General features: G+C 36.7%; 1 protein-coding gene across 13 annotated transcripts in view; it reads right to left on the bottom strand.

Annotated features, from left to right (window-relative positions):
- The window catches only part of USP49 (ubiquitin specific peptidase 49), a 116,740-nt gene extending 104,811 nt beyond the window's left edge, over positions 1-11,929 (bottom strand). For 10 of the 13 annotated variants that reach the window (XM_031964867.1, XM_031964869.1, XM_031964870.1 and 7 more), the window contains exon 1: positions 10,258-11,576. The gene's annotated coding sequence lies outside the window, so the exon portion shown is untranslated. Of the gene's footprint in view, positions 1-1,068; positions 3,285-10,257; positions 11,578-11,911 lie in introns of those variants that run through there. The other 3 variants (XM_031964881.1, XM_031964882.1, XM_031964868.1) reach the window with 3 other exon arrangements.
- Between the last annotated feature and the right edge of the window lie 7,424 nt (positions 11,930-19,353).

Here is a 19,353-nt window from a genome sequence, read left to right as displayed (position 1 = left end):
ACAACACTAAAGTAATTATAATACAATATGTAAGTGCTGGATTTTTGTACAAAAGAGTTCAGAGAAGAGAAAAAATAAGGACCTGAGTAGTTAAAAAGGGAGTCCTGGATTAGGTTGTGCTTTGAAAACTAAGTAAGGCAGAGGAAATGTGTGTAAAGGCCAACAGACTAATTAGAGCAAAAGAGTATGTATGGGAAAATAATGACTAGGTAGGTAAATTGGGGACAGATTATGAAGAGACCTGAAAGGCACAGGTATTTCAATTTGACATGGTAGGAAGCAGGGAGTCATTTAAGATTTTTGAGTAAGATAAATGATATAATGCATAAATCAAAATCTCCAATTTATTCTCTGCCAAAATAATCTGAGGAACAGACCTAACCACATCAGTTTTGGTAACCTTCATTGTCTTCCTCAAGGATAAAAACCATAAACCTTTAGATTGACCATTAACATCCTCTACAATGCTCCAATTTACCTTTCCAAAATTATTTCATATTATCTTTCCCACCTCTATAGTTCCAGTCAAACAAGCCTACTAGTTAGTCTATGAATTTGACATGGCCTTTCTCTTCCATGCATTTTCACAAATCCCCTTAATTTGTTTTACACTGCTTCTTTGTTTCAGATTCCATATCTTTCATCAAAACACAGTTTTAACTAACCCTTCTTCAGTGAAGTCCCCCCAATTCCTTCCACTAATGGTTCTCCAGGCTTTTCCTTCTTCGAATTACCTTGTATCTACCATTCCAGTTTCATTTTTCTCTTTGTAATCCCAGAATCTAACTTAGTGTCTTGCACTTAAGTAGATGCTTAATAAATGTTAGCTAAATTGAATTTCTGCCTATTCCAACTGATTTACCACAATTTTGTTTTTGGTTCGCTTTTACTAAGATCACAAAAAAAAACTCTTTTAAATCATATATACCTAACATTTCCACAAAAACATCAATGGAATTAGCAAGCCCTGTTGATAGTCAAAGACACCAAATGCTCAAGTAAACATTAAATGTTCGTATTTTTGAAAAACCTCTTTAAACAAAAACCTAGACTTAGTGACATCTGTACCTGAAAAGAAGTGGCACCAACTGTTCAAATCAGTTAGATCAGCTGTTTAAGTCAGTTAGACCAACCATAAGATTCTGATTATTTCCATCCAATCAGCAACAGTCCTTTTAAGCAACATTCTGAAACATTTTTTCCCTTCTGACTATACATCCATGTGTTGAAACTGTTTAATTTAGTTTTTTAAATGAGGTGAAATTAGATATACAAAATCAGAAAAAATACAAAAAAGACTTTTAAGAATCCATCTAGTTAATTTTCCTATGTAAAAGCAGGACTGTACCAGTATACAAACACTCACAAATTCAGAAGGAACTTCCAAGGCTCACATAATTTTATTTCTAGACCTAAACAGGAATTGTTTCTCAAAAATCCCAGACAAGTGATCATTCATTCAGTCCCTGCTTAAAAATGTCCAGTGAGACATTTCCTGAGATACCTCATTCGTTTATATTAATACAAAATCTGCCTCTATAGCTTCTATCCATTGTACTTAGTTATCAGCTGTAGCAAGAATCTCATAAAATATCAGAAATGGAAGATCTTGCAGGACATTTAGTCAAAATCATAGTCTCTAAAGGAATCCCCATTATGACATAGGCCTCAAGTGGACATTCAATCTCTGCTACGAAACCTCTTTGAGGGAGAACAAACCTGCTGCTTCCTCAGGCAGCCCATTTTATTTTTTGATAGCTCTAATTTTATTAAAGTTTTTCTTGACATTAAATTAAACCATTGGTCATGGTTCTACTCTCTGAGGCTAAACTGTGCATGATGGCCCATCAAATTTGTGAAGACAGATAGAAGTCTTTCCTTTTCTTGGTTAAACATGTCAAATTACTTCAACTGATCTTCATACAAACTGGTCTCAAAGCCTTTTCTAATCCTGCTTATTGGATATTCCTCTAGCATATATTTCTTAAACTCAAGAGCTCAGCACTACACTTGATACTCTAGGTATGATTTGAGGCAGAATGCAATACAACCATGGATTCCTTATTTCCCTAAGCTGTATCTTCTTCACTGTAGCCCAAGACAGTATTGAATACTTTTTTGACTGCCATATCATACTCCAGGTTCATATTGATCTTTCAGTCCATGAAAATCCTAAAGTCCTTTTCATCTACAATCTAATCATGTCTCCATCATTTTACAGTTTTATATTTGATTTGTTAAATGCCAGGTATTTTTACTGAATTTCATCTTACTAGACAATCCCATGCTCTAAAATCCAATGGTGTTAAACTCAAATAGAAACGGGGGATCTAAAGATCCCTGTGGGCCACAGAATGATTCAATTTTAAAATCTAGTATTACCTATTGTATTTTTAAAATGTATGTTGTTCTAAAATTTCCCAATTACATTTTAATCTGATTCAAGTTACACTCAGGAGTATTGTAGGTTACATGTGGCCCACAACTATATGTCCTTTGCTCTATTCTGTCGAAATCTTTATGGATCCTGATTTTCATCCATCCATCCATTCCCAGTTCTGTGTAACCAAAACTTTGATGAGGGTGACATCTCTCTCCCTTTTATCTGATAAAAATGTTCAATATCATAGAACCAAACAATAGCCAAGCCTGAGGCACTCCTCTAAAGAAGAGAATAATGAACCTTTAATGAAAAAATCCTCTTTTTTTTCTACATGATGGCTCTTTAGAAATTTAAGGATCACAATGTCACCTTTGCATTTTCTCTTCTTAAAACAAAAACATCTACAATTCCTTTAACCAATTGTTATGAACAATAATTTATCAATAACTTTCTAAGATGTGATATGCAGTCGTTCAGTCAACAAGCATTAATTAAATATTTTCCTTCTACTGGGCACTGTGCTAAGAATACGAAGAAGCTCACAGTCTAATGATAAAGACAACATGAAACAACCATGTACTTAAAAGATATATAATATGTAAATGGGAGATAATCTCTGAGGGAAGGGGAACTGAGAAAGGCATCTTACAGAAGAAGAGATCTGAGTTCAGTCTTCAAGGAATTAGGGCAGCCAGGAGATGGAAGTGAGGAGGGAAGGAATTTCAGATATGGATGTGAAATGCAGCCACTGAAAAGTTCGTAGATGGAGTGTCCTGTATGAGGATTAGCAAGTATCCTGAATCAGAGTATTTGGAACAGAGTAAAGTATAAGTAGTTTGAAAAGGTAAGGTGGGGGACAGGTGGTAAAAGGCTTTAAAAGTCAACTTGGGGGAGAGTTAAGGGGGCAGCTAGGTGGCGCCGTGGATAGAGCATCAACCCTGAAGTCAAGAGGACCTAAATTCAAATCTGGTCTCAGACACTTACCACTTCCTAGCTATATGATCCTGGGCAAGTCACTTAACCCCAATTGCCCCAGGGAAAAAAAAATAGCCAATCAGAACATTTTATATTTGATCCTGAAAATAATAGGGGCTTAGATTGAATACAATATTCTAGGTGTATTCCAACCAGGACAGAGTACAACAGGACTATCAACTCCCTCATTCAGACACTGTGCTTCACATTCATGCATCCTAAAATCAAATTTGCCTTTTTTGGGCTGTTATATCCCATTGATGACTTAAATTAAGTACTCCACTAAAACCCAGATCTTGGTCACATAAACTGTTGTCAACCTCCATGTCCTCCACCCTGTACTTGTGCAGTTTAACTCAGGTGTAAGACTTTTGTATTTATACCAACGAATTTATAGTTTTAATGGCTTTACCCCATATTAGGTCACATTTAAAGGTATCTTTAGGACATCTTAGAGGGCAGCTAATCCAAGCCCCTCATTTTAGAGTAGTAAACTGAAAACCAAAGAGGTTAAATGATTTGCCCAAACTTATGGAAACAGTGGGGACAAGCAGAGCTTGTTATTTTAAATTTTTTGGACCATGATTCCATTATTCAATATATTAGCTATTGCTTTTAGCTTCATATCATCAGCAAGTCTAAACAAAGACATAAGACTACTTTCCTTTAAAAAATATTAAGGATTGATGATCCCACAACATTGGAGAAACATCACTTCTCAGCTCTGAGAAATAATGAGTCTACTCCCAGGCCACCGAAACTTTATGTTTCTAAGTTAGTTTGTTACCCTGATAACTCCCTCTGGCCTCAAAGGATAAAATACCAACTCTATAGTCTGACAGAGAAGGTCCCATACAGTCAGGTTCCAACCTCTCCTCCAAAGTATTTTCCCCTTACTTTCCTTTCTATGTTCTATGCTCTGGCTAACCTGGACTATCTGTTCTCCCCAGAGCTTGGTATCAGATCTCCTAGAAGCCTCAATGTCTCTGCAGCTTGGATTCCAGACATGAATGTTCTCCCTTGCCAGTGCCTCTCTTCTCCCCATTCTTTGGAGACTTAGCTTGCATACCAGCTTCTCCTCAAAACGTTTCCTAATCTCCCACTTGTTAAACCTCTCTCCATCCTCACATTATCTTATCAGATTATCTGAATCTAAGGTGACTTCACCATCAAAAAGTAAGCTCCTTGACAACAGTGATTGCTTTTGATTTGTAGATCTAGTGCTTAGCACAGTAGATTTCACATTAATAGGCAACAAAAGATAAATTTGATGAACTGAATGTGCATATATGCTTGATATAGTATTATGAACTAATTTTTAACATTCATTTTAGAATAATAAATGTTTGGTATTTGAATTATTGACAAATTCATCCATAGTGCCAAAAGTTATTTTTGCAGAAGAGACCCTTGATAAATGGTTCTTTCCCTCTTTAAATCCCTCCCAAATGCATTCTGGTTCCAAACCTTCAACCTTTTGGAGATGCCCATGAGACACTGGTGAATACTGCATTCAAGTACAAAGATAACATTCTTAAAACAGCTGGTAATGGGGTGGCACTGATCAGCTGCTTAGAGTTTAAGCACAACATTTGTTTCAATGATGAAATCAAATTGGTGGCATTCCATGATGAGCTGGTGACTGACTTTATAAATCCTGGTCTTTCCAGAAAAATATTGAAAATTGTAAAAGAAATTAAACTGTTGCCATGAAATGGACCTTTCTTTTTTAACCTTTTATCAAATTCTAAGGAATCATGGTCTTTTTTAATACCCAGGAATTGTTCTAAAAAAGTCAACTTCTCCAGAACACAGAATCTAATTATTGACTTTCCTTTATCTAACTTGAAGGGGAAAAATTAAAATACTGCTTTTAAGTCTCACTCTTTATTGGAATTTATAAACAATACTACCAATAAAACTGTCCAGTTTGTTTCAAATATCAACATCTTGGGCTAACTTAATTCCGGAAGTCCTATTTATCTTTTTAAGTCAGAATCAGAAAATGACACCAATAAATTAATAATAAACATAGTATTTGATTAAAACATTTCATTGCTTATGAATTCATTTCAGAGTTATTATCATTGTGGATTCCAAAAACTTCATAATATTCAATCAGGACTATCTAGATGCTCAATCTGAAACTTTAAAATGAGCATTTTGGAACAAGGAAGGCAAAACTGATGATAATTCACTTTTATATAGGATTTTAAAGGTTTACAAAGTACTTTCCTAACAATTATCCTATGAAGTATGGCAAATATTATTTTCACCATTTTATAGATAAACAATTTAAGGCACTGAGAAATTAACTATTTTGTCTGAAGCCACACAGTTATTAAGAAATATGGCATGAGAAGCTGAACTTGGTTGGATCTTCTGAATCCAAGATTACAAGAGCTCTATCCAGTGCACATGCCTTATCTTACTGAATTATTTAGAAAAAATAATCTGAAAGATCATTATAATGGTTAGAATTCCTGGATACTAAAATGGCAAGACCACCAGCTAACATACCTGAGGTTTAAGGAGGTATCCTGAGACAGGAAAAGAAAAAGTATCACAAGTACCTATGGTAAAAATGGAAGAGTAATAGTAATCATATACATGCAAACAATTTATATGCCTGAAAAATAGCCACAAAAATTACAAATACCTTGAAGAAAAGTGGGTACTCTGTAATAACAAGTCTGATTTGATAAAGGCCAAATCTTGTTGGACTAATTTCATATACTACTGCATGGTAGGCCAGGTAAAGCAAGATGAAGCAATAAGTGAAATTTATGTTAACAAGGTTTTTGATCCTGTCCTGTAAAAAATACAATAAGCAATATGATCTGGATAAATGGATTCCAAATTGTTTCATGAGACATTTCTAGAACTTCCTTGAAAGACAGTGAGTGATTATGACAGACAAGTGTGAGCTATGTCTATTTCATCCCAAAATATCTTGGGTTTTACTGGCTAGATTTCTTTCTCAAGAACCATACCTTAAACCAAAACCAATCTGATTCTCATTGGCCTCCAACAGTTTCTAGGCCAAGCTCCATTTGGTCATTGTTTGGGTCCTGATTAACTAAGAGTGAATGGAAATAGCAACCATTTCTGCTTTGGCCAGAAATCCTGAGGGTCTTCCACTCCCAGATTCAGAATTTATTTATTTAGTTGTGTTTTTGTTGTTGTTTTTTGACTAAGTGAAAGAGGAGATTCTTTGCCTCAATTGCTACCTAGCCTTAATCACTAAATAGGTGTGGGCTCAGTCAAACTAAGATCTGTAGAAGACCTTAGTTTAAAAAGGTCAAAGTCAGGGGCAGCTCTTATCATCAGATAGAGCACCAACCCTGAAGTCAGGAGGACGCCAGTTCAAATATGATCTTAGACACTTAACACTTCATGGCTTTGTGACCCTGGGCAAGTCACTGAACTCAATTGCCTCAGGGAAAAAAAAAAAAAAAGAGGGAAGGGGTGGTCCGAGGTCTCCCATTTCAACCAGGCCATCTCTAATTGTGATCTATATCCTATCCTGCCCCTGGACCCAGATGGCTCTGAAGGGGAAAGTGAAGCAGGTGACAACTCTCCTTTCCTCAAATCCAATTCATATGCAAGTCATCACATCACCTACCTGATATCATGACTTGAGAAAGAAGAAAGAACTACAATCTTTAGAGCCCTTCTCTAGGTACCAGTATCTCACTATGGGCAAATACAGAAGAAATGAAACAAAAATTTTGGAACTTTTAAGTATGAAAAAAAAAAACAAAAAAAAACTAGCTATTACAAGGCTACACTACTATTACCAATGATTTAATATCAACCTCTCAGTTTAAAAGGTTAAGGTTAAAATCCAGGGCTATTTAATTCTTCTAAATCAGGGATTTAAAATATAGACTCCTAACTCTAAGTCTGTCTGGAAGTAGGAAATCAGGAGAGAGGTGGCTATTAAAAATATTTATTGGACACCAATAATGCTACTCTAAGTTACTTCTTGGTAATGAATACAAGTTATCATTAGAATCTTGGAAGATAGGCTCAGAATTCAAAGATCTTTCCTAAATCAGAAATCTCAGAAACAAATAAAATATAATATACTTTAATAGAAAAAAATAAACTTAATTGGTAAAACTGAACAAATGTAAATGTTTTAGGTCCATCCAAAAATAGTTTTAAAAAAATACATATATAACCTTCATAGTATACAGCAAGCTTACCAGCAATGTAACACTGTAGTTAAAAAAAAAATTTTTTTTTTGGAAAATTGAAAAAACTGTTACAGTATGAGAAATTTTCACAAGATAATCTTTTCACCTTATCCAGCTCTAGGCAACCCCTCCCCTACTATATCTGTTCCTGTGTTCTACATCAGAGTGCCTGCTATCTGAAGAACTTGGAAAGACTAAGAAGAAAAACAAAAATTTTGTAAGACTTTAAAAATAAAAGTATTCATGAAAAGTTAAATTAGCTAGGAAGCAAAGTATATAGGTTGATTTAATAAGGATTTCCAAAACATATGAAGGAGAGTTCTTGTACAATTATGAATAATATGGTTATTTCCAGTTTCCAAAGAGAATAGACCAAGTAACAATAAATGAATAACATTACTTATGGGCTAAGGGTGAATCTCTTAATAGTGAAAATAATTATACATTAAAATGAGCCACCTGTGTAGACTGTAAAACTTCTTTCTTTAGATGCTTTTTTTTTTTTAAATTCAAATAGATTTTCACTGATCATGAATGGTCTTTGTGATCCTGCTTAAAGTGGGAAAGATGGACTCTTTAAAATCCTAAAATATTATGATTAATCAAGGAGCCATAATTATATACATCTAGTCATTTGAATTTTATAAACTGATTTTAATGGTTCTTTGCACATAAACATGAGATGAATGACACTATAGACAAAAGTATAATTTTGGTAAAAGGTTATAGTATGAACTAAAGAGAAAATGCTTAAATATTATCAAGTCATTTAGTATTACTATTTGGACTAAAAATAATCAACTTTTAAACATGTCATTGTAGAAATGCAGATTTAAAAATAACTATCTACACCAGTAATTTGTAATACAACACAATGAATGGAAATATTTACTTTTTTTCCAAAACATTCACATTTTCTGTAGTCAAGATTCATTTAAAAAGCTTTAACACATAAGTCAATAATATAAGAATGAATGCGTAATGGTAATAGTACACAAAGACTACAACAGACTAACACTTGCTACAATTTCCATCAAAAACAACTACTACACATAAACATTATAGCTAAAGGCACTAAATTAAAAGCTCTCAAACAAACAGATGCTTTAGTTAGATTTTTCTTTGAAAATAGTATCTAAAAGCACCTAGCACACTGACTGGTCTTGTACACAGTAGGCACTCAATAAACATTTGTTGAGCTGAGGAGAGCCCTTTTAAAAGTTAACATGAAACAAACCTTTGTTCAAGTAGTAAATAAATCTAGTTACTTTGAACATGTGCTTAATAAAAACCAGGAAACAAAATTTGAATTAAATACAATGTTTACACCATATTGGTGTGTTTAAAATATATTTCTGAAGGAGTTAATGTAAAATAAAATATTATACAGAACTTTCATAAAAAGACAAAACACTTCTTAAATCCAAATATCTGGAATCCACAAAATAAAAGCTAATCTTTATAACTCTTAACACTTTGTATAGCAAGAGTAATTCATTGGAAATGAGCAAAATTAAAAAGAAAAAGTTTCTAAGTTACTTTGAAAACATGCTAACTAAAACACTTTCATCAAGCCAAAACAAATTTTACAGAGAGGAATTTTGGTTTTTGCAAAGTAAAAGATGTGCTATCCTTTGTATTAAAAATAAGTGACCAACATAAAAATAAATTGTTTTTTATATTTCTCGAGGAATAACTCTGAAAGCTTGAAAGTCAACAATAAAAGAAAAACTCCAAATTTGTGCCTTGAAACTTAAATTTTCCTTTAATTTCTAAAAGGATCTTTTAAGGGAAATCAAAGACTTGTATAAATTGAGCTAGATATCCTCTCATTTGTTCACAAAGGAAAGTGAAAAGGGGAAAGCAATGGGAATGCTCAGGGCCAGCCAATTTCTACAACTTGCAATTATGTTACAGAGATTTTCAAAAGTGATAGAATTTCTCAGGACATCCTTAGTTAACATAAAACCAAAGTCTAATTTTTTTTTCCTTATTCTCTATTCCATTTTTAAAACATTTTGAGATAAGTCAGGATATGAGAGTCTACTCAAAATCTCTTTATACGAGTTAATTCCCTCGGCTGATCAAATTTTTTCTAACTGATTTGATTTCTCAATACTCTTCAGCTACCTAAATATCCAAATAGCAACTCCATCAATTAACTGCAACAATTTCTCATCATTCCCTACCCCCAATTGAAGACAAAAATGTGACAATTTTGCTCAAAGTACTCCCAAATCCAAATGGACAATACAGCAAATATGACATTAACACTATCACATAAAAGTCACATTCATATAATAGATAAAAACATAATTTATTAAGTACTATGTTTTCCCATTACTACCAAAGAAGTTAAATGCATAGCTTTTCATCAATATTCTTGGGGCACTGTATCAATCATACTGTGTAAGAAATTAAATCAAAGTTGGCAGCAAGTTTTCAATAGTGCTCATAAAACCACAAGGATTAAAGGAGCTGAATGGTGGGAGAGGATTAAAGATTCCTTGGGGGAGAAAAAAAAAGGGGTGTGTGGAGGCATTATAGCCTTTCTGGGGACAAAGGGAATCAACAGTTTCATCCTCCTCTCTTGCTTCCCTCTTACCCAAGAATTCTGTAATTCTATTCCCTGCCCCCACCTCCTGTCTTTAGTTCTCACCCTTACTTCCAAATTCTTTTTTTCCCCTCTTCACTTACCACGGTTCCTCTTCTGCACCAGCAGCAGCTTCCTATCCCAGTGCAATTCCCCTCAATTACCAATGAAGTTTCTGTACTCTGATCCCTCCAGAGATTCTAGATCATCCTCCACATAGGACATGATCTCAACCCCTGTGCCTTTTCTCTCAGATCTGTCCCTGTCCAGGTTCTATTTGCCTCCTTCAATCCATTTTCCTCATTTTTCACCTCACCTCCCCGCCTTGTTCTGCTGTCTCAATTCACCTTTCCTCTCCTAAGCGTATCTACTTATTTTTTCTACTAAACCCCTATAACTGTTACCTCCTCCTCAGGAATTAAACTTACTCAGTTCTAATCCTTAACTAATCTACTCATCTACATGGTTCTTTTAATTTAGTTCTTCATCCTTCTCATCTCTCAAGTTTCCTATAGTCCCTACAAAAAACCTCTATCCAGTTCTTAGCTTTTCTCAATGATAGCCTTAAAACCCAAGGCAGCAAAAAGCTATCTCAACCAATCTATTTACCTGCACTATCCTTTATACTTAGTTCTTACTGGGCTTCCATAACCCCATCTCTTTAGTTTAGTTTTCTGTCCTCAGTGTCAGCCATTGCTCCACATAAACTCACTTCTCTGTCATCTCCACTTCACTAAAAATCCTGACTTCCCTCCCTTGATTAGAAACAGCTTTGAAAAACTATCGTTGATACCATCCTCCCTCATTCGTTAAAATCCATCTCTTCCTCTCTGGACTTTTATCCTCTTGTCTCTTCCCAAACCCTATCTACTTCCTTCTTTGACCCCCTTTCTCTTCTAAATTCATTCCTCCCTCATTGGGATCTCCCCTCCAAGCTTTCAACCTAAAAGATGGTTTCCTTGATTCTACTCTTTATCTTGCTCCCCAGCCTCCTCTAAATCCCATCGTTCACCTACCATCCAGGAGCCCTTAGCCCACCTCCCAATCCCATCTCTCTCCCTCATTGCGATTCCGTTTTCTTCTAAATCCCAATTCATTGTGGCCCTTCCATTTCATTCCCCACATGGATCCCCTGTCTACACAATCCCATCTCTGCTCTCATTACTAGCTCCCCACCAAGCCTTCACTGAAAACTGGTCTCCGTTATCCCCTCTGCCTTATTTCTGTCCTTCCCCTCACATCTGTCCAAACCTTCCTTCCTCCATCACCCTGGTTTCCTACAGTCACTCTCGTTTGTGGGCTCTTTCATCCCCTCCCTGGACAACACCATTCCACTTCTTCATCCCCTCTATTCCAAACTCCATCTGCATCCCCTTTTCCCGGCTGCAGCCCTCCCCCATTCAAGATCTTTCCCCCACCTATCCCCCCATTTTAAGACCCCCCGTTTTTTCCTCCACCCGCCCCGCCCCCCCAGCCGCTCCCCTCCCCCACCCCACGTTGTTCCCTCGCTCTGAGGCGCGCGCCGCCTTTGTCGCCCCCTCACCCGGTGTGTGCATTTTGTGTGTGTGTGTGTGTTTTGGGGGGGACGCCGGTGGGGTAAGGACTCCTGTCCCCGCCCCCTGAATCCCAGCCTGGGCTTCCCCTATCTTCGTCTCGGTGTGTCCACCCCCCCCTGCCACCGCTGCCCCCTGGTGCTGCCCTCATTTACCGCTCCTTCCACCTCCCCGTCCCCCCCTTTTCCCACCCCCCTCTATTTACCGCCATCATCAGCACGCGCGAGCTGTCACCGGAGCGCGAGACAACCGAACGACCGGGCCCCGCCCCCTCCCCGCCCATTGGCCCAGCCCGTCCAAGCCCCGCCCCACCCGGTCCTGCAGTGCGCCAACAGCGCAGCGCTCAGACCCCGGCCCCCACACCCCCATCCCCGGCCCCCGCCCAGCACCAAGTGTATTCTTCTACGGAATCTCGCGCCGCCAACCGCGCAGCGCAGAGGGTCAACCGCCTACGCTCGGCGGCAGACTCGAGGCTGTCGTAAAGGACGGCGACGTAGCGGGGCTTTTGTGAATCGCGGGGAGAAGTTTGGTTGAGTCACAAGAGGGTAAATATGAGGGTTTCCAGACAAAGAGACTCTTAAAGGTACAGAGTCCCACTGCATGTCCCGCCTCCTTAAAGGGCCAGCGCCCTTCTTTCTTTCCCCACCCTACACTCTTCCTCTGAAAACTGGAGACAGATGAAACCTGGAGCTCCTTAATTTTCTGCCGTCTCCAAAAGACAGACTCATTTTCCTCCTCTTCGACTCACCTGCCCTATCTGAGGTCAATAACCTTAAATTAGGAGTCAAAAGCCATGGGTTTGAATCTGGACGCTGCAACCTCTGAACTGTGTGACCTTGAGCAAGTCACATAATCCCTGAACGTCAGCTTTCACAAGGGTAAGGACATGAGAAATGTGTGCTTGAACCAGAGGGTCTCCAAAGTCTCCAGACTATCTTTTTCTTTCTTTAGTGTAAAAAGGAACCCGGTGAGAAAACCTCAGCCTACAGTCTTAGATAATTAGTTGCCTATAACACTGGGTGAAGTGACTTGTCCAGAGTCAAATCACAAGCTCTGTCCATTAAGCCATGTGGCAAAGTAATCAGAGCTCTGGAATTGGGATCAGGAAGAGGGCTGGGTTTGGCTCCTGCCAAAGACAATAGTTATATTATCTTGCTAAATTGTCATCTCTGAACCTCAGGTTTTTCATCTATAAAATGGGCTAATTGTGAAGATCAAGTGAGGTGATACAAGTAACAAGTACATTTTGCAAATCTTAAGGCCCTATATAAAAGCTAAAAATTAATGTAAGCCATTCAGGTCCTAAAAACCAAGGCTACTCTACCACTCTGCTAAAAAGCGGAAAAGATCCATTACTACTGGTTATGCCACAGACATGCTCCAAGTTGTTTTGTTTCTCTTCAAGCAATAGAGGTTAAGTTTTTAAAAGGGTCAAAAAGTGGGTTCTGGAAAAGTCATATAGGAAGTTCCTGGTTCCAAACAATCATCCATGGCAAGTGCCAAAAGACTACATGGAAGATACTGAGTACAACCCAATAGATTCAAAGCATTAATTCTTAGCATCTCCCTGTTTCACAAGACTCTAGACCCCAGGGGATTAACATCAAAAAGATTGAAAAGATCCTTTCCCTCTTAATTGCAACCAAATGGGAGAAATACAACATAATGCATATACATTGGCTCCTGTATGTTCAACTTTCCACTTTAATATATTTTTGACTCTATATAATTAGAATTTGTTGTGCACATGTGTTGATTCTTTCACTTGTCCTTATGTATGTCATATTCATGCAAAGAGGTAGATGTCTTCCAGTCAGAGCAAGAAATCTGGGAAAGCTGCCTGAAGGAGGTGAACTTTTTAAAATTTTAGAGAAGAGACATGACTTAGTAGAGGGCAGTTAGTTGGGGAAGGGTCTTGCATAACAGCTAGAAGAGATCTGAGATTGTCTCTAGTCTAATCCCTTCATTTTAGAGATAAGGAAACAAACAGCCCTAGAAAGTTGAACCCATTTGACCAGGTTACACAACTAATGAATAACAGTGTTGGAATTCAAACCTACTAGGGAGATACTTGAAGCTGGGAGATCAGTTAGGAATCAACTGTATTAGAGTGTATTAGAGTGACACTGAGTGACTGTGTGACTAAAGAAAAGAGGAATAGGATAGATGTTATGAGGCAGAAATAACAATCAGTATCTTTTGACCATTTCCCACACACCACAAAATATTTCTATAGTCAGTTAACAAGCATTTGCTAAGAATTTACTACATGCCAAATGCACTGTAGATACAAAGAAAAATTCTTGCTCCAATGAGCTAATATTATAATGAGGAAGAGAACGTGGAAAAACTATATGCATATGCAAGAAACAGAGTAAACGTGAGGTAATCTCAAAGGCAAGGTAGTAGAGGTAGAAACTGGGGGTAAGACCTCCTAAAGAAGGTGGAATTCAAGTTGGACAAGCTTGGAGATAGGTATGAGGAAGAACAAAATTCTAGTCAGTGCAAAGGCATGTCTGAGAACAGTGAGGAGGAGATCAGTATTGCTAGATCAGTGTACAGAGCAGAGTCAAGTATAATAAGAGTGTAAATGTAGGAAAGGTCCAGGTTATAAAGAGCTTTAAGAACTAGAGAACTTTATATTTGCTCCTAAAGGTTAATAAGGAGCCACTAGGTTTACTGAGTATAAAGGTAATATGTTCAGACTTGCACTGTAAAAAAGTAATTTCTGAAGCTCAATGGAGGCTGATTGACTATGACAATATTGCAGATTTGAAAAAGGTTCTAAGGGCCTTTGCTAGATTAATGGCTAATTAAGTGAATAGAAAGCAATGTATAGGATACATGTTGTAAAAGTCAAAATGACAAAATTTGCCAAGAAAACTAATATATGGGGAGAATAAGAAGAGTCAAATTGACACCAAAATCGAGAGGCTGGAATCATTGAGAGAATAGTAATGCTCAATAATAATAGAACAGTGAATTCTTTACAGCAAACATGTCTGAAAAAGGCCTTATCTGAAAATTATATAGAGAACAGAGCCAAATTTATAAAAATGTGGGCCACTCCCCAATTGATAAATGGTCAAGGATATTAAAAGAACAATTTTCAGAAGAGATCAAGGCTCTCAATAGTCACATGGGAAAAATAATCTCAATCACGACTAATTAGAACAATACAAATTAAAACAACTCAGATACCATTTCACACCTATCAGACTAGCTACTGTGACAGAAAAGGAAAATGATAAATGCTAGAAGAGATGTGAAAAAATAGGGGTACTAATACACTTTTGATGTAGTTACCAACAGATTCAACAATTCTACAAAATAATTTGGAACTATGGCCAAAGGTTTATAAAACTGTTCATAACCTCTGACTAGCAATAATACTAACTAGGTTTGTAAACCAGAGAAATCAAAGATAAAGGACCTATATGTACAAAAATATTTATAGCAGCTTTTTTTGTGGCAACAAAGAATTGGAAACTGAGGGGATGCCCATCAATTAAGGAAAAGCTGAACAAGTTGCAATACATGAAGGTGTTGGAATACTATGGAAGAAATGATAAGGAGGATGGTTTAAGAAAAACCTAGCAAGTATTATGTTAATTCATGTAAAGTGAGCAAAAACAGAAGAATATTGCACACAATAATAGCAATATTATAAGGATGATCAAGTGTGAAAGACTTAGTTACTCTTGAGCAACACAATGATCCAAGGCAATTCCAAAGGACACATGATGAAAAATCTTATCCATCTCTAGAGAAAGAACTTCTAAGTACAGCGTGAAGCATACATTTTTTTCTTTACTTTTTTTTCTCTTTTACAACATGGCTAAAATGGAAATATATTTTGCTTGACTTCACATACATAATCAGTATTATTACTTGACTTCTCAAGGGATAAGGAAGGAATGAGAGGAACAGCAATAATTTGGGATTCAAAAAAAAAGTTAAGCATTTTTAATATAATTGAGAAATATTTAATTAAATAAATTTTTTAAAATTTTAATATGAAATGTTTACAAAGTTTTTTTCTTAAATTAACTCTGAGCATTATTATCCCCATTTTACGGATGAGAAAATGGAATTTGGAAAAGTTGATGTCATTTGTCCTAGGGTCACAAAGCTAGCCAAGTTCCAGAACAGAGACTCAAAAGCAGTTTCTTCTGATTCCTAAAACTAGTTTTTTTTCCCACCATACCACAGCTGCCAGCTTTATTCAGATGCTTTCATTTGATTTATGAAGTGACTAGAAGGGGGGGAAATGACTAGAAGTCAATAAAGGATTCTAAGAAGCAAGTGGCATATAATAAACATTCTGATTAAGTACAAGGTAAGGGAAAAGGCAGGGAGAATAACCAAGAGATTACTTGAAATCATTCAAACATAAGGTAATTAAATGGTCCAAAAAATCTAAGAAAACAGAGGCTGAAGGGGGGATCTGATGGAAGAATTGACAGGTTTTAAGTTCCAAGATAATCAGTAAGTGATAGGGAAGATGAATCTGGGGGCTTAGACTAGTGAAGAAATACTGAACTTTATGATACATGTCAGGGAAGCAATATTTTTGTCATGAGCTCAATTATTAAGTTATAGTCACTGACATCTCTTAGAGGATAGGTAAAATCTCCTAGTACAGCAAGGGTCAAAATAAAGACATATCAAGTAGAAACACCACCTACATTTTCCAGCAGAAAACCCAGGGCAAGAATGAGTGCTATAAGATTAGAGTGAATTAGTCAACAAAAACTTCTCCCACCCAGCCATTAGATTTTTTTACAAAGCATAACAAAAGGAATAATTATTTTGTTTGAAGTGGATGGGGAGGGATGGGAAGTAGATTTTTAGTATACCTGTGATCAAGCCTTTGCTTCCAGAGGCTTTTCTTCTACTTCTCAACAACCAAATCATATCAACCAAGACACAACCACAACTATCATCTTCCAACAGATTCCTAATCACAAGACAACTTTGCTGCAGCAACCAACATACTCATTTGTATGGATTTTATTCTCTTAAGCATTTTCTAGCCACCAAGTTAGTAACAAAGGTAACTCTATCATTTAAATATCTCTACAATGGTGACTTAAGATACTAGAAAGAGGATCTTGAGGTAGGACCTGGATTTAAATCTCATCTCTACTATTTATAACATGTGTGATATTGGGGGAAATCATCTTTCATTATCTTCATGTAAAATGAAGGGATTTAACTAGATCTATAAAATCCCTTCCAGTTTTGAATCTCATGATTCTATAACATCTAAGAAGAATGTATGCTTCTTAAAAGCAGAACTGTTTTTTCATTTACTTTGCCAATGCCTAGCTTGGTCTTGTGCATGGCAGACACTTGATAAATGTTTGAATCTCCATTTCCTCCTAGGTATATTTTCTTCCAATCCTAGCTTTGTGATGGACCACAGCTGTCTGTCATGATCTTAAATGATATTTAACAGTCTCCAATGATCAAAAGTACTTCTAACAACTAATCAGTCAACATTTATTGTGTCTACTGTGTTGTCATGCACTTTGCTAAGCGCTAGGGATCTCTCTTTAGAGGCAAATGACAAGAAACTTACACTCTCATGAATCAATTTCCAAGGGAATTGTTTTAAAAAGATAAAAAAGATTCAATTCCTTTTAATCTTTTAAAAAAGTCAACACCATGGGGGTGGGAAATAAAATGGATAATACATTCCCAAAGTAGTTAGTAATCCTTCTCCAAATCGCTTCCAAACACTTCTATTCATTTAGTAACTTTACTATAACTTAGTATAATTTAGTAATAATTATAATTTAGTAACTTTACTATAACTTGTAACTTGTTTTGTTTATCAAATGTAGGAGATTTAAGAGTGAGATTTTTATATTATGACAATACTTGTCTTGTCATTAAATAATAACTGGCATGTATAAAACATATGAATTTTACAAAGTATTTTTCCCACAATAAGCTTGAGTAGTATTACTCCATTATACAGATAAGGAAACTGAAGCTCACAAAGGTCGAGAGGAATTTTCATTTAGCTAATTTATTTAGTTAATTTAGTTAATCTATCTCTTATGTTTTGGCTATGTTCTGAAATCAGATTTGTATTTCTGAAGACAGTTGGATTAATTTACATTTCTAAAAACCCATGATAGTTACTATCTAAATACTTCGTTTCCTTTTTTTTTTTTTGGGTGGGGGGAGGGGGGGAAAGAAACTTTGTATCTCCTTGCATATAGCAGGCCCTAGATAAATAAGACAATTGTATCCCAAAAGCTTAGCACAGTGCTGCTTGCTTCATTCCTTCCTTCTTCATTCATTCAACAAATCTGCCACTTCGGCTTTTTCTTTCATTGACTCTTCTCCTTTTCACACTCTAACCTTCAAAGCAAAACAAACTATTCCCCCAGTTAGCATGTTCAAGCAACCTCAAGTTTCATATTCAAGGTGGAAATGAACAGATTTCTTCTTGTGTGTGATGATCTTGTAATTGGAAAAGTAGATAGACAGGAACATGATGGAGAAAGGATCTTCTTTGGGAGCTAGACCTTTATCAACCTCCCCAGTCACAGGAGAAATTTCCCACATGGGAATAAACAAATATCCTCAAGTCTAAGAAACTCACAGGGCAAGAGAGGAAAGGCTATGAATCCCAGGATTCAGAGTTGAAAGGTTCCTTAGAGACCCTCCTCCTCATACAGATAGGGAAACTAAATCAAAGAAGGATTAAGCAATTTTCCAAAATTAGTGAGAGGCAATAATAAGGATTCAAAATTAGGTCCCAACTCCAAATCCAGAACTGACTCTAGGAAGCTCCCAGAAATCAGAGGAACACTTGATTTTTTTTTTAAAATAAGTTCACCTATCCATATTTTTAACATCAGAAAATTCCATCATCCATCACATGTAAGTATTTAGTTCTCAGTGTGATTTTAATCCTAGTGTGTCAGGGTCCTTGGTCCTTATCCATATAACAAAAAAATGTGGACAGAACTAGATGATTTCTAGGCTCCCCTCCTGTTTTGACATTCAGTGATTCTGGAAGGTTGCATGGGATCTGATGGACCCAAAAGACACATAATTTCTACAAACTATATAATGGTGGGATTGTTGATGCGATATTTATAAGTAGTGGACTAACAGGTAAGAAATAAAAATCTAAAATAAGCATCTGATGCTTAGCTTGCCATTTCTGCAGGTTTGCCATTAGATAGGTCTATACCAACAACAAAAAATAAAAGCTAAGGAAAAACTAGTCAAGCAAGGACTGCCACAAGGAACTAAAAAGAATACAGTAGAAAGCTCATTAGACAGAAAACTCCCCCCACTCATTTGATAACATGGGCTGTTTTCCTCTTCTATAAAAATGGGAGTTGAACGGAATCATTTCTAAGGTCTCTTCTGTATTTTACAAAGAATCACAGTATCTCATGAGCTTGGGGGGGGGGGGGGGGGGGGGGGGGGGGGGGGGGGGGGGGGGGGGGGGGGGGGGGGGGGGGAGGTGTTGGTCCAGCCCAAACATAAGCAAGAATAGCCTTCACAGCATACCTGACAAAAGGTCCTGGAATTTCTGCTTAAGTCTTTCCTCCTCAAGAGAGAGAACAAGCCTCCTCTTGCAGTCTTTTTTATTTTTAGATAGTCTCTAATTATCAT

This window comes from Sarcophilus harrisii, chromosome 4 (assembly GCF_902635505.1).
Source record: "Sarcophilus harrisii chromosome 4, mSarHar1.11, whole genome shotgun sequence".
Lineage (NCBI taxonomy): Eukaryota > Metazoa > Chordata > Mammalia > Dasyuromorphia > Dasyuridae > Sarcophilus > Sarcophilus harrisii.
Note: the sequence above shows the minus strand (reverse complement) of the source record. Positions and strands in the feature narration are given on the sequence as shown.